The sequence below is a fragment of the Papaver somniferum genome, chromosome 3 (genome assembly GCF_003573695.1).
Source record: "Papaver somniferum cultivar HN1 chromosome 3, ASM357369v1, whole genome shotgun sequence".
Taxonomy (NCBI): Eukaryota; Viridiplantae; Streptophyta; class Magnoliopsida; order Ranunculales; family Papaveraceae; genus Papaver; species Papaver somniferum.
The window spans coordinates 52,481,569-52,496,362 of NC_039360.1; the positions used below are offsets into that span (position 1 = coordinate 52,481,569).

Sequence of the window (14,794 nt, forward strand, 5' to 3'; positions counted from 1 at the left end):
CTATTCAGGATGTTGTTCGGCTTACTATGAAACTTTCATATAAGCCGAACTAGTGGCTAGCAAACAGTTCGGCACATGCAGTAAACAGATTCAGTAAGCCGAACCGTTCATCAATTGGTAGATTCGGCTCATAGATGTGAGCCGAACCTCAACCTGTTTCGCCGAACCATGATTCAAAAAACCTAACTTTTGATAATTGAGAGCTATAGAAGTGAGATTAAGTATAGGATATAAGTGTACCTGTGTATTAGAAGCATTGGGTTCCTCATCAATGTCTTCATCATCAGGATTTGGCTCATAAAAATCATCATCTTGAGTTTGTGTTTGATTTTGAGCTTGAGTTTGAGTGGGTGTAAAATCATTCTCATAATCTAAGAAATCAGCCATTTCTGGATCATTGTTGTAGTTGATATGTATTTTCCTAGGTTTTTTAGATGAATGATGACCCTCCTCATCCTCCATTGAATCAAGAATTAGAATTTTCTCACTTTCTCCTTCTCTTTCTCTCCTTCTTAACCAAACCAAAACTTTGATTTTTTTTTCCTCAAAATTTTCATCTAAACAACTCTTATAATTCTGAAAATTATTTTAATCACTAAACAAAATATTTAATCACTAATCAAGATTATTAACACTAATACGTAAAGGGCAGATTTGCCACTAAATTTTTTTGGGTTAACGGGTTATCTGATTTTGCTATTTCACAACCTTTTTTGTCTTCATTCAGTATGTCTTGGAAGATTTTGGTATGCCCAAAATTATAGTTCTTTCAGATTATTTTTTCCCCAATTCCTTTTTCTTCTTTTCGCTCTGCAGTTCACCACAGAAGGGGCGATCACTCTTCTCTATCAATTACTCTGAAGATTACATCATTGAAAGCTATCTGAATGATAAGTATAATATATTCTTGCCATTTTAATTTGATCGCAACTCTTGATTTTTCGATTTCGGAATCTAATTTCAGAAAAAAAAAATACGCTCCAAAAAAACCTAAATCGTGTTATTTCAATTAGAATTTCTTTCTTATTGATAATCAGATCTTGGATCTGCAACAATCTAATCATTATCATCGTTTTGAATTAAAAACTTCGAATTCAACTAATTTTTCGCAATTTTTCCCATTTAATCTTTCCAATTCTTATTCTCGATTGAAAATCAAATTTAAGATTTGTAATCAGCATGTATTAATCTTCATTACCCATCAAAAAAGAAGAATTGTCGACCCAATTAGAAAAATTTGGTATAACTCAAGTGAAATTATGATTATTAATGATGAATTGTTGACTTGAACTGATACATTGTTGGTTACATAGAAGCTACTCACCAAATTTGCCACTAAATTTTTTTGGGTTAACGGGTTATCTGATTTTGCTATTTCACAACCTTTTTTGTCTTCATTCAGTATGTCTTGGAAGATTTTGGTATGCCCAAAATTATAGTTCTTTCAGATTATTTTTTCCCCAATTCCTTTTTCTTCTTTTCGCTCTGCAGTTCACCACAGAAGGGGCGATCACTCTTCTCTATCAATTACTCTGAAGATTACATCATTGAAAGCTATCTGAATGATAAGTATAATATATTCTTGCCATTTTAATTTGATCGCAACTCTTGATTTTTCGATTTCGGAATCTAATTTCAGAAAAAAAAAATACGCTCCAAAAAAACCTAAATCGTGTTATTTCAATTAGAATTTCTTTCTTATTGATAATCAGATCTTGGATCTGCAACAATCTAATCATTATCATCGTTTTGAATTAAAAACTTCGAATTCAACTAATTTTTCGCAATTTTTCCCATTTAATCTTTCCAATTCTTATTCTCGATTGAAAATCAAATTTAAGATTTGTAATCAGCATGTATTAATCTTCATTACCCATCAAAAAAGAAGAATTGTCGACCCAATTAGAAAAATTTGGTATAACTCAAGTGAAATTATGATTATTAATGATGAATTGTTGACTTGAACTGATACATTGTTGGTTACATAGAAGCTACTCACCATTTCTCCGAGACCTGATAAACCTTTGACTTTTATCATTGCTGGTGCAAGTAACTATTTCATTCGTTACTCTTCATGTGTTTGTTTGTTACGTTTAATCTACTCTTATTGTTTTTCCAATATGTTTATACTTGTGTGTTGTCTTTTACATTTGTTTCAAGGAAATTTTATGGGTAGTGTATAGGCTGAACATTTTAGACTACTTGTATTCATTAATGGAACATTGTTTAGGTGGTTGCTCCGTGTTGGATGGATAACGATGGACCTTGTTTGTTTCGCTGCTACTTACAGCTTCCAGATATAACTGTTACTTCAGAGGTCTGCAAAAGAATAACAGATGCTGAGCGCAGCAAAGATTGCTATTGAGAAGGTATATATATTTTTTTTCCGTTTTATTGTTTGAATTTGAATGTCTAGACATAAGAGATCTTTTGAGGCCATAACAGGTCAAGTTGCAGGGTTAGTATTGGGTCCGTAATTTTGCTCTAGTGGGATATGTTCCTTAGTGAATATGGCTTAACTATTTGCTTATACTTGTTGTTTTTTCCGTGTCTAAATGGGAGATGCAGCTGTTCCTTAGCGAACATGGCAATGACTATCTACATAATGATATGAATGATGCAGACATTCGTGGCTAGTATATTTAAATAGCTCTTGGGTAGAATATGCAATATAAGTATGCCATATGCTTACTTAGTCTAATTGTTCCTTTCATTATGTCTGAACTTCTTAGTTTTCCTTTAGTAGGTTCATAACTTCTTATTTATATATATTATTATATATTTCAAAAAGCTCGCTTTCGCTTTACGCTTTCACAGCACTTTACGTTTCGGTATGAGAGCGCTTCGCCCCATGCTTTCGCTTTTTAAAACCTTGCGTCCACATCTTCTGAAACCATTGTCATGTTTGTAACTTACTTGCATTTTATTTGATTTCCTCGATGTTCTTCCTGCACCCTTAAATTGTATGCATCTTTTGCAAGTATGTAACATATCCTGCTAGTTATATTTGCCGCTCAGAAATTTGGGGTCTCCATGAGTGGTTTTCATGGACAGATTGGAAGAGTGTATTCCGATGACATCATCGTCACTTGATTGTTTGTTCATTCTATTTCGATATTCAGGACTATAGGCGTGGACCACTCATTTTGATGTCTACCTTTGATTGCTAGTATTTCTCTTGCATGTCTTTCATTGTTTTCTATTTTAGATCTCAAGGTTTATATGAATTTATTTATCAGGAATGTGAATGATAAGGATCTGGGCAATCTTAAGAAACAATGAAATGCTTACATGGCCTTAAAAGATACGATTTGCTATTGGACTCTTGCCAGCAATGGTTAGTGGTCAGGCTTATGTGGAGGCTCAAGATGGCTTCACGGTTAAAGAGTTGACGAGGAAACATGTACATAATCTAAATTCGTTTCGTCGGTTACTATTCTTAGGGCTTTAGATTGTCAACTATTGCTGCTTTATGGTTGCAATTATTTGCAAAATACCGGTGAACCAGTATTCAGGAAACACACAGCCATTTTCTGGGGTAGTAAGAGAACACATCTTCAACCGATTCCTTCAGGTTTGACTATATTGAATTTAATGATGTTATGATTATGATGTGTAGATGATAGAATTTATTTGAAATACATCAGTATTATTTGCGTATTTATGTTACGGAAGTAAATGTTGTGCATAAGGCACTAATTTATGCAAGTAGGAAGGCCCTGTGGCCCCAAATTATATAAAATTGTGTAGAAATCTAAACACGGCTCTGACGTTGGTCAAGAAAGGTTATTTTAGTTAGGTTGTTGTCTGTTATTTTAATGCTGCGTTGGTTTGGCAATTAGGCCATACACGTGGAGGTCGCATTTTGCCACAAGTGAAAGGTTACTGCTGGAAGCCAGTATAGCGATCCGCTATAAAGGTGTAGTATTTCTAGTCGTCTTCGTCATAAAAGCTTGTTTTTGAGTTCAAAATCTTGGAAGCTTTCTTTATATTTTCCTAATATTTTTGATGTCTAACTCATCCATGATGCATATTCTGTCTTTCGTGTTTGCAGGAAGAAATTCTGGAGCTACAGAATGACGTTGTAGCTTAACTATGAGATTGGCAAGAGCGAGCATTAGAATTTTGGGAAAATATTCAGGTAAGACACATTATTGCTGCGTGTCAGTTAGGCGCTATAACTTTTTCATTGAGAAGCTATTGCAGACATTATAGTGTGGCCTAATATAAAAATATATGGTTTTTCAGAGCAAACTCATGTCATACTTGTTTTATCAAGTTTGTTCCCGCCAATGTATGAAGGATGTAATCTTTACGTGAGGAACCCTGTGAACTACTTGAAGGTACAAAATCTATATAATTGTTTTATCCCTTCAATTTGATTCAACTAGGGACGTGTTTACTTTTGAAAAATCACGTGAGTTACAGATGCCAATGTTATTTATTCTATCATGTGGGGCATCTTAAGAGTCTTCTTAGGTGAATTACTACGCCATTTCACATTATAGGGTACTTACCCCAAGTGACTAGAATTACAATCTAACATTGAGAAGTACACAACATAGATCAGAGGTTTCTTTTATTGGGGTTTGTTTCATTAATAGCTAGCAGATTCACACAACAATCATAGCACAATATCATACAAATTTCTAGTTATGGGCTAAAAGAAATAACTAACGATTCTAGCTTTATTAATGGTTTTATAACCTGATATTTAGTATTTTTGGGATAAAACAATATCTACTAATCCAAATAGGGTCAAATTGGGTATCATCAGAAAGTCCTCGAAAAACCCTACAACTTTGCAGAAGGAACCGAAAGCTAATTCGGACCATAGTGGTCCAAAAACTCAAAATAAGATTTCTGGCCCTACGCCCAAGCCCATTAGGCCTGACCCGGCCCACTAACCCGTTTCCTAACCCACCGGGTCAACCCATTAACCCGGTCCACAACCCACATAGGTCTGACTCACTAATTAGGTCTGACTCGGTGTGAGTCAGAAGCTGACTCGGTCATCTTCTTCACTAATTCTCTTAAATATTCCGAGTGTTGCAACAGTGAAAACAGTGCATGGGGTTAACTTCTAAAGTCTCTAAATTAATCTATACAGATCCAAAAGTATCAAAATCAGGTTGTTAAGAATCACGGGGTCACCATCTACAAATTTTGCGTACTGAATATTTTCCAATTCCTACTTTAACCTATTTAGAAATGATCAAACTTAAGAACACTCGCGACTGTTTACACGGAGTTTCAGCTACGACGAGTAACTTTTGGACATCGATATCTCACTCGATTCTTAACCAAATGGATTGAACTTTAGTAGTAAAGAATCTACAGTTGGCGTACTACAATTTATGTTTAAAGAGCTAAGTGTAGTTCTCATTCTAAGGTACCACACGAAGTCTCTACATGTTGTCCAGCAAACATAAAAACATTCATGAAATCATGAATTCCATTAACTAAAACTTGATTAGTTCTAAAGTATTCTTAACCAAATTGGGTATCATCTTTTGAAATATAAATTAGTTTATTGAACCTACATCTACACATTTTAGATCTGAGTTGTAGAAAGTAATCAAGATTTGTGTTTCTCTTCATTTTGTTTTGATCTAATTCAAAATGAGTTAATCCTCGCGCGTTTGTAAGATGGGGAGTTTTGAAGACCAGAAGTATGGTTCGATTTTCGAGGACGAAAATGTTATAAGGTATGGAGAATGTAAGGACTCGTAAAGCACGTCAACGCTATTAAACCGATCAAGAGACGATTTTAAGCCACTAATGACATAATTAATTAATTACGATTAATAATTTATAAAAACGAAAATATTTATATTTTGATCAAACAAATAGTACCATTAGTTAGATCTCGAAAAGTTATTCAAAATGGGCTACTCGACCGCATCAATCGGATGTCGGACGAGGAAGATATTATGATCGGAAGCTAAGAGTGTGAAGTTTGACTTTAGTCATTTCAGTAGTTTGACTTCGGGATATAAATAAATGCAGAAACCTAGAACAGTTTTGGGCTATTGAAGTTAATAAAATTCCCTTAAACAAATGCTCATAATAAAATTACTCTCTACGTTCTCTAACAGATAGGTAGGTTGGTGTAGATTTACACACAAACCTACCTATCTTTTAGAGACGGAGGGAGTATTAATCTTTTCCAAGTGTTAAGACCTAATAGAAAGTTAGGTGTTTTATATAAAAAGTACACTTGTCGCCACCTTTGGGTAGATGTAACTTAATAGTATTAATTTAGTCAAGAAAGTTATCTCTGGTTCCATCTTAAGTAGCTGGTGTACTAGTGATGTGTAGTGAGTGTGGCACGTTTTTATGCAGAGGCTATGCATGAGAAATATATTCATCAGCACGAATTCATTTGGTGAAAGATAGAGAGAATTTTAGGGAGATTGTTTATTAGAACAGAGGGAGAAATTAAGATCAGAGACATGAATAAACTTCTTGAACGAGAATATTTTGGTTTGAAGGAAGCAGAAAAGATACCAGAGAGTGAGAGGGAGAACCTGTCAATTATGAGGCTAAACTCTTAATTAATTTCTTTAGTCTATTTTGATTCATTTTCACTTAGATATTATAGTATAGTCGTGGTGTTTCAAATGATAATTTAAACTAAGCTAATTTATATCGTCATTGTGTTTTAGGAAGGATTGGTCTTGAAAATGTTTGATTAAGCTAAGTTTGTATTGGTAAAATGCTCATAGGAATTGATATAAGAGGGTGCTTACAGGTCTTGGTGTTTTCAAGTTAATTACCAAAACGTTAGGTTAAAGCTGGAGATTATCTTAGACAAGGGAATGAATGACCTTTGGTTGAATCTATGAATACTAATATTACAGTCTTAAAAATGTTAGTTGTCTGAATTACTGCAAGAGTTTAGCGATTCATATGGGTTAGTGAGCCGTTGCTATGGACTGAGCTGGTCAAGTCCATTGGGCTTAGCGATTCTAGAGCCAGATTCCCTAATTTGTGTTGTGTGAATCTTCTAGCTAAATCCTTAGAGTGCTTGTGTGATTAACAGTTAATCTAATTTAACAACGCTTGATTCAAAGGATGATCACGTGGAACGCGGATATCGAGGTAGACGTGGCTTTTCATCAAAAGAGGTGGGAATCGATAACAAACTCTCTTGTATTCATTATCGTGTGTTTTTCATGGTTATTCGCTTGTATGTTGATGGTTCCTCATATTACGGGTATGCCAACCCGATATATAGGCCCTATATGCTTTGGGGACTTCCCCATGTCTGCCGGCATGGAATGGTGCCGAGGCCTGGGTTTTCCTGATAGTATTTATTAATTTTATTATCTAGAGGAACCTTTAACATGTGAGATGAATGCGTTTTTCGTGTTTTCATCCGACATGCATTATCATTTTGATGAATATTTGAAAGTTTGTTATATATTTCCTCTGAGCACCCTTTGGGGATGATGTGCTCATTCGTTTCCCATTTCAGTTTCAGATAACGGGTTTGATAACGTTCGCGAAGATGATCAAGATCGGTTGATTCTGTTTTAATTTTTTTTATGTATATTTATAGTTTGAAAACCATTACACTATTGTATATGTATCACTGGAGAGGAGTTTTGTATCTATATATTTCGGAGAGGGTTTTAGATTTGGGTTAATTTTTATTTTAGAATTTATTTCTATTACTTAAATAGACGTTTTAGATCCATCCTTGATGCCTCGGATTGTAGAAAGTTATGCCTCGGATTGTAGAAAGTTAGCGTAGATTTCTAAGTAGGTGGACTTAGGGGCATCTCAAGTGAACTCTCTTGTGTTCATTACTGTTTTTCATGGTCATTCGCTTTTATGTTGATGGTTCCTCATATTACGGGTATGCCAACCCGATATATAGGCCATATATGCTGTGGGGGGCTTCTCCATGTTTGTCGGTATGGAATGGTGCCGAGGTCCGGGTTTTCCTGGTAGTATTTATTACTTTTATTATCTAGAGGAACCTTTAACATGCGAGATGAATGCGTTTTCCGTGTTTCATCCGACATGCATTATCGTTTTGATGAATATTTGAAAGTTTGTTATATATTTCTTCTGAGCACCCCTTTGGGAATGTTGTGCTCATTCGTTTCCCACTCCAGTTTCAGATAACAGGTTCGATAGCGTTCGCGAAAATGATCAAGATTGGATGTTTCTGCTTTATTTGTTTTTATATGTATTTACATAGTTTGAAAACCAATACAATATTATATATATGTATCATATGAGAGGAATTCATATATTTATTGTCAGCAAGGATTTAGTTTTGGACTAATCTTATGTTAGAACTTTTATTTATTGTTTAATTAGACGTTTTAGATCCTTGATGTCTCAGATTATAGAATATTAGTCTAGATTTGTAAGTAGCTGGATTTAGGGGCGTCACAAGATACTCCCTCTATTTAGATCGTTTCACCTCGTTCGTATTGGCTCTTGTCCCACGGCAAGAGATTCTCTTTGTCGATCTTAGATGTCATCCCGCCTATCGATTTCTTGCACAATGAGTAAGATTTGAGTTGCCAAATTCACAAGTAATTGCTTTCACCGAATGTATCTAAAGGCCCTACAATTCAGATTCCATGTAATGATGACGTAAAAATGTCTTGGGGATTCGAATCTGACAAGATATTTTGGGTACTAAAATACGTTCTTAAACCTTGTAATTAATGATTACTACTTTGATAGAACTGAGGAAATATCTTTCAAACTTCACACCCTAGTTAGTAAGTTCGCGAATCATTCGCGAATTTTTCCGTATCACGAATTTTACCGTCTTATTCGCGTACGTTTGCAACTCCGAACCCAAGTCGCGTATTATGTGGCATTCCCGGATTATTCGCGAACCGTTCACGAATTTTACGTATTCCGAATGATACGTCCGCTTAATTCGCCATAAATTCTTTAACTTTTACTTTTCAAAGACTCCACTTTTTGGGCTTTACTGCCTTCCGAGCATACACGACCGAATATTAGAAGTGTTGTAATTTTTATGAAATAAAAACGACCGAAGAGATTTGAAGGTGAAGGTGAGAGAGATCTCAAACTCACTAACCAAGCATCTAAACCACCATACGACGTCCTCTTGGATAACTAATGTTGTATATATTATTAATATCATCATATTAAGTTTATTTTTTCTTTTAATAACTCACACATATGCATAAAAATTGGTCTATGACCTTATAAATACAAATTATTTGTTATATATAGATACCGAATTTTCAGAGCCGAACTCACATTTATAAATCGAATTATACACGTACGTATGCCGTTCCGAATTACTGACGAATCACGTCCCGTTGACCGAATTTTGGACCGAATCTGGATTTTATAAAACCGTATAATACTCGTACGTTTGCCGTTCCGTACGTTTGCCGAATCCCGAATTGCTAACTAGGCTTCACACCATCGGGTAAAAGATGCCACTTTCATAATTGAGCAGTGATGTCCTGCGCATCCGTGCAGAAAAGCATACTTACAACTTATGGATTGTTAGATCATATTACGTACAGTTGGATTAAAATTATCAAAAAAAAAGCTACAGTTGGCAAAAATAATGTATTTATGTTTATAAGACAAAAGTGTTTGGTGTGTCACGTAACGGCTAGGATATATCCATTTTTCTAACTGATGATTAGGATCTTCCCTACCCTCCTAGATTCAATCTTACAATCTAAATCCTACAGTGGTCAGTTGTATTAGCCCAAGTCTTTATACATGCCCCACCGCTCTTAAATTCCTCTGTGATACTCTCTCATTTATTCTACATAAAATTCTTATTCTTAATCTCCCACGAAGAAGATCAAGCGAACGGTCCATTCGATGGTTTTCCCTCTTCGATTGTTAACCGAACAAACAATGTTAAGCAATCTTATGACATCCCACCATTACTGGGTTGCCATTATGATACGAGACGTATATTCCGTTGGTCAAGCATATTTCAAGATTCACTAATATCTTGGATATTTCTTAATTTTACTATTTTAATTATTGGAATAATTAGTTTCTTTATTAAGTTTATCTTGTTTAAGAAGATTCTAGACTTAGGTTTTATGTTTACGGCTATATATAGCCTATTTCATTGTCATTTCTCTTTAGCTGCGGCTCACGTTTATGAAAACTAGTATTTGGTTAAAAACCATGTTTCCTCGCTTGAGAGATTGATTGTTATTTTTCTTTAACTCTTGGATTAGAGTCTTTGCTCCTGGATTGGAGTTTCTATCATCATCATTAAGGAGTGGATTCTTCTTGTCATTTTATCGCTTCCGCTTGTGCCGTATCAGGTGGTAATCAGAGCAGGTTTTTCTGCGTTGTTCGTCTGTGAGGCCGCCTAGAAAAATCAGTCGAGGATTCCTGTGATCTCTAGGTATTTATCAAAAAAAAAGAAAAAAGATAATCAGTCGTGCATCATCAAAGTAGCGTCCTTCGTTTTTTGGTAAGATCTCCTTTAACTCATCTCTGCATATTGATTGGGATTTTGGAGAATCAAGTATTTGAATTTCTACGTGCAAGTTTGGTGAGGAAGTGTTGGAACAGTCGTATCTTAAGCACCTACCCAACGTACCCTTACATATTTTTGAGCCCTTCGAAATCAATTATCTTGACCCACCGACCATCCAATATCATTGAGCAGTTTAATCATTAGGTAGTTGAGCAACCATACCCATTGTTTGATTTACACTCCACAAATATCACAAAACAAGTCAGGCATGGCTGCATGTTCTTATATTCTTGTTTCACGTGCATAGCTTTTCCTTCGAATTTACAAAATGGTGGAATATTCAAACAGATCGTTTCCGGGATTTATTAATGAGAGTATATGTCGTTTTATAATTGATGATGGCTGCGTTGATAACTTGGTGTCGAGAAGAACAGTGGAGACCTTGGGTATGAAAATGGACTGGTATCCTTGTGCAGATCAGCTCGAGTATGTGAACTGGAGTACAATTACATGTGTCGGTATTTGCAGATTTCCGTTGTCAATCGGTAACAAATATTCTGATTCAATTGTGTGTGAGGTTGTAGACATGGATTTATGTGATATCGATATTGTGTTGGGAAGACCATGGGTAGTCGACGTTGGTGTTAAGTAGAGATGTTTGGACAATTCGTCTGAGTTTCGTTGGGGAAAGACAAAGGTAATCTTAATACCAGGGTTTAGACCTTCGAAAGGAGTTGAGGAAGTGGATTCTAGGACTTTAGGCCAAACACTTGACAACATGAATACTTCCGTTCAGTCAACCGAAGACGATAGGGTGTCCAAGAACTTTGTGAGTAATAGTTATGAAGATCCTTTTGCTTTGTTCTGTAACATAACTTTCATCCAATGCCGTCAGGATCAAGCTTGGAAAATTTCTTGTGAGTTCTTACATGCTAAATTTGATAGCAAATGCCAACAGCTGACGAGTTGGTACATATGCAAAATGCATGCCGTGATTTCTTTTCCGGAACGGCTAGTAATACCAATGCATAATTCAAGATCAAGTTGTATCACTAGTGGCAGTTCCAAGTTTTTTTCCTCGATTTGTCACTTTCTATGTAAACTCGAAGCGAGTTTCGTCGCAGTAGGGGAGCCTGATACGGGACATATATTCCGTTGGTCAAACATATCCCAAGATTTACTAATATCTTGGATATCTCTTAATTTTACTATTTTAATTATTAGGATAATTAGTTTCTTTATTAAGTTTATCTTGTTTCAAAAGATTCTAGACTTAGGTTTTATGTTTACGGCTATATATAGCCTATTGCATTGTCATTTCTCTTTAGCTGCGGATCACGTTTATGAAAACTAGTATTTGGTTAAAAACTCTGTTTCCTCGCTTGAGAGATTGATTGTTATTTTCCTTTAAATCTTAGATTAGAGTATTTGCTCCTGGATTGGAGTTTCTATCATCATCATTAAGGAGTGGATTCTCCTTGTCATTTTATCGCTTCCGCTTTTGCCGTATCACATTAAACCCTCGAAATTTAAAACCCCTGAATCTCATAATAATTCCAGGTAATGTGTATGTGTTTGTTTTCGTTTATAATTTATAATTAACACTTTTGTCGAATTAAAACTGACTGAAATATGAATTTTCACTTTTTGCGGTTTTATTGGAGTAGCAGGTACCCGAGGTTTCACACATTCTTTGGGTTTCTCACTTCCTTCCAAGAACAACAATGACAGAAAATAAGAAGAAGAAAGAAATCTAATCTCACTGGATAAATAGATTAGTCAAGCTGCAAAGTATCTAACGATCTTTGAAATATGGTTTTTCACTTTCTTCGAAGGTATGCGCTGTTTTTTTTATTACCAACATAATTTTCACGTTTTATTTATTAGGTAATTTATACCTTGGCTTCTGATTTTGGTTTAGTGTGAATCTACTAAGAATAAACCTCTGAGATTTTTGTTTATTCTGATTTACGTTGACGGTTTGCGTACGTTAACAACATCAAGATGCATGTCCAGCTTCATTGCCGTGTTGTCCCGAATCCATGGCTTCACAACCAATTTACTTAAGGCGAGCTTCGTTCCCTCAAATCCAAGTAACAATTCAAAATAAAAATAAAAATTAAGTTTACTTTTGAGGAATTGGTGTTGTTGATCATTCTTTATTTGATCTCCATGTAGTTTCAATCCATGTAACAACCACATAATTCAAAGCACGACAGCCTAGGTTGTTTATCATCTATAAATTCAACGATATTGTGAATCAACTAAGTTTTGGGTGGCATTTGGAATTTTTGCTTCGTCTTTCTTCTTCTTCTTTGGGGGCCAAAGATTCGACTGTTTGAAAAGATGGTATTTGAATGTTCAAATGGGTATGTTGTAATTTTGTAAATTTTATATTGTGGCAACACATGTTTAAGGGATATTCCCTTAATTTAGTTAACAATAAAGTACTCTGAAATAAAAAAAATTAGTCGTCAATTTTTTTTTTTATAATTGTACCTTTGTTAGGATGCTGCTGACCAGGAAAACATGGATAGAGTCGTAGAGAATTGGAGGATAAATCTCATGTTCTCATCGATTTTTTATCAGTTCTTACAGAGCTATAAGTCATTTAGTGTGGAACATATCTTTAATGGTGCAAGCTTTAAGGTAAGTCTTTTCTGATTAGTTTTTAGAATCTGGGTTTACAATGTTTCTATTGAGCTTTAAGGTCATGTTTCTATTGATGCCGCTTTTTTATGTCAATTTCCTCTACTTATATTATTCAAATAAACTATGTTAGCTTCTTTGATAAAATGCGCCACGATTCCAATGTTGAAATCTTGAATTATCCTTCATGACTAAACTGAACTATCCTTAAAATTGTGAAAAATCATGTTATACTTCATTGCTTCATCGAGTTGTGGTGTCTTCTCATTATTTAAGAATCGGAAAGTCTGTTAGTAGTCTGTGCTTAACTGAATGATGATACAAAGGATTGTAATAAAAAATAGTTAAGTATACCCATTTAAGATCGAGTCATTTGTGTATTCAGCATTCCATCTAATGAATCTTCATTATCCCCAGTTACAACTGATTGAGTATTGGTTGATGGAGAAATTGTTTTTTTTTTCTTTAATTTTAAAAATCTTTACCTTTTTTTTTTTATGTATATCTCTCTCTTTCTCTACAAGATCATTAAAACAGACTGCTACCTGTTTGGATCTATGGTATAAACATTTTTGTGTTCTCTATTAAAATAGTATATTATCCTGGGGTAACAAAATCAAGGTAGTTACTCTCTCCCTCTCATCTTAAAACATATTGTAGAATTTACCTGTCTCCATCTTCATCCATCTCGCCTCTCTACTATAGGAATTGCCCATCCCATCTTGACATTGATGGTGCTAGTATCAGTATGTGACCAAACCTGTACTTGATTAGTCCAATACGATGTGGTCCAACCTGCGATTGTCGCCTACGACTACAATCATGATCCAAGTAGATGGGTTTCTTTCCACTTGACCCACTGCTGCTGCCAACGACTCCTCTAACGCCTTTTATCACGACTTCTGCAGGTGGGTGATTGAATCCATATGCACCTTTCAAGATCTTCTGTGTAAGGAATTCCACATATTTTATTAATTTTCTTTCTGTTTTACAACATTACATAAACATGAGATTGTGATGTTAGACTCAGTTGTAAAAAATATTTTGAATCTTAATAAGTAAAATGTTATAGGTGTTTTCTTTGCACACATATATATCCACCAGGACATATTTAGCAACTACAGTGATTTAGTAGATGGAACACGTACACCTTAAAGTTATTTATTCAAATTATCATGAAGAACAATTTGGTATCTCTAGCCTCTGTGCTCTTTTTAAGTTTTATATTGGGGATTTTTTTAATCTATTTTGGTTCTGTGATTAATGTTAGAGCACTGCTCGGACTAACTCGTAACCATTGTTATCTCAAGCTTGTTTGTCAAGTTTAGTTGCCAAAACTATAAGTCATGATTTCTAGTCTACTTATAGCTAAGTCTTATATTAGGATAGAAAGTGTAGTTGAGCATTAGACTTCACGACGTTCATCGATTGAAGACGAAGGTATGTGGAGACTTGAACGCATACCTTGTGGAACTTCATCAACAAAAGGTATGTGGAGACTTGAACGCATCTATCACTCAAAAGTCTATCTACTCTATCTCCTATTTGAGACAAAAGTCGTATAACTATATAGACTTCAATTATGCATATTTTAATATTTCGAGCTGAGTTTAACTTGCTTACATATTTCTCGAAATATGTGTTGGTAAGCTTTCGTTTTAACTAAGTTCATCTTATATT

General features: G+C 34.9%; 1 long non-coding RNA gene across 6 annotated transcripts; it reads left to right on the plus strand.

The window, feature by feature from the left end:
• The first annotated feature begins 1,420 nt into the window (after nt 1-1,420).
• Nucleotides 1,421-7,701, plus strand: LOC113356153. 6 transcript variants are annotated; one of them, XR_003362882.1, is made up of 8 exons: nt 1,421-1,569; nt 2,231-2,369; nt 3,240-3,574; nt 3,843-3,919; nt 4,055-4,141; nt 4,249-4,343; nt 7,046-7,130; nt 7,481-7,701. It is a non-coding gene; the product is annotated as an uncharacterized LOC113356153 (long non-coding RNA). The 6 variants fall into 6 exon arrangements; XR_003362880.1 differs by lacking the exon at nt 1,421-1,569 and having other exon boundaries at nt 1,580-2,369; XR_003362881.1 differs by lacking the exon at nt 1,421-1,569 and having other exon boundaries at nt 1,580-2,369; nt 7,077-7,130.
• The last annotated feature ends 7,093 nt before the right edge of the window (nt 7,702-14,794 follow it).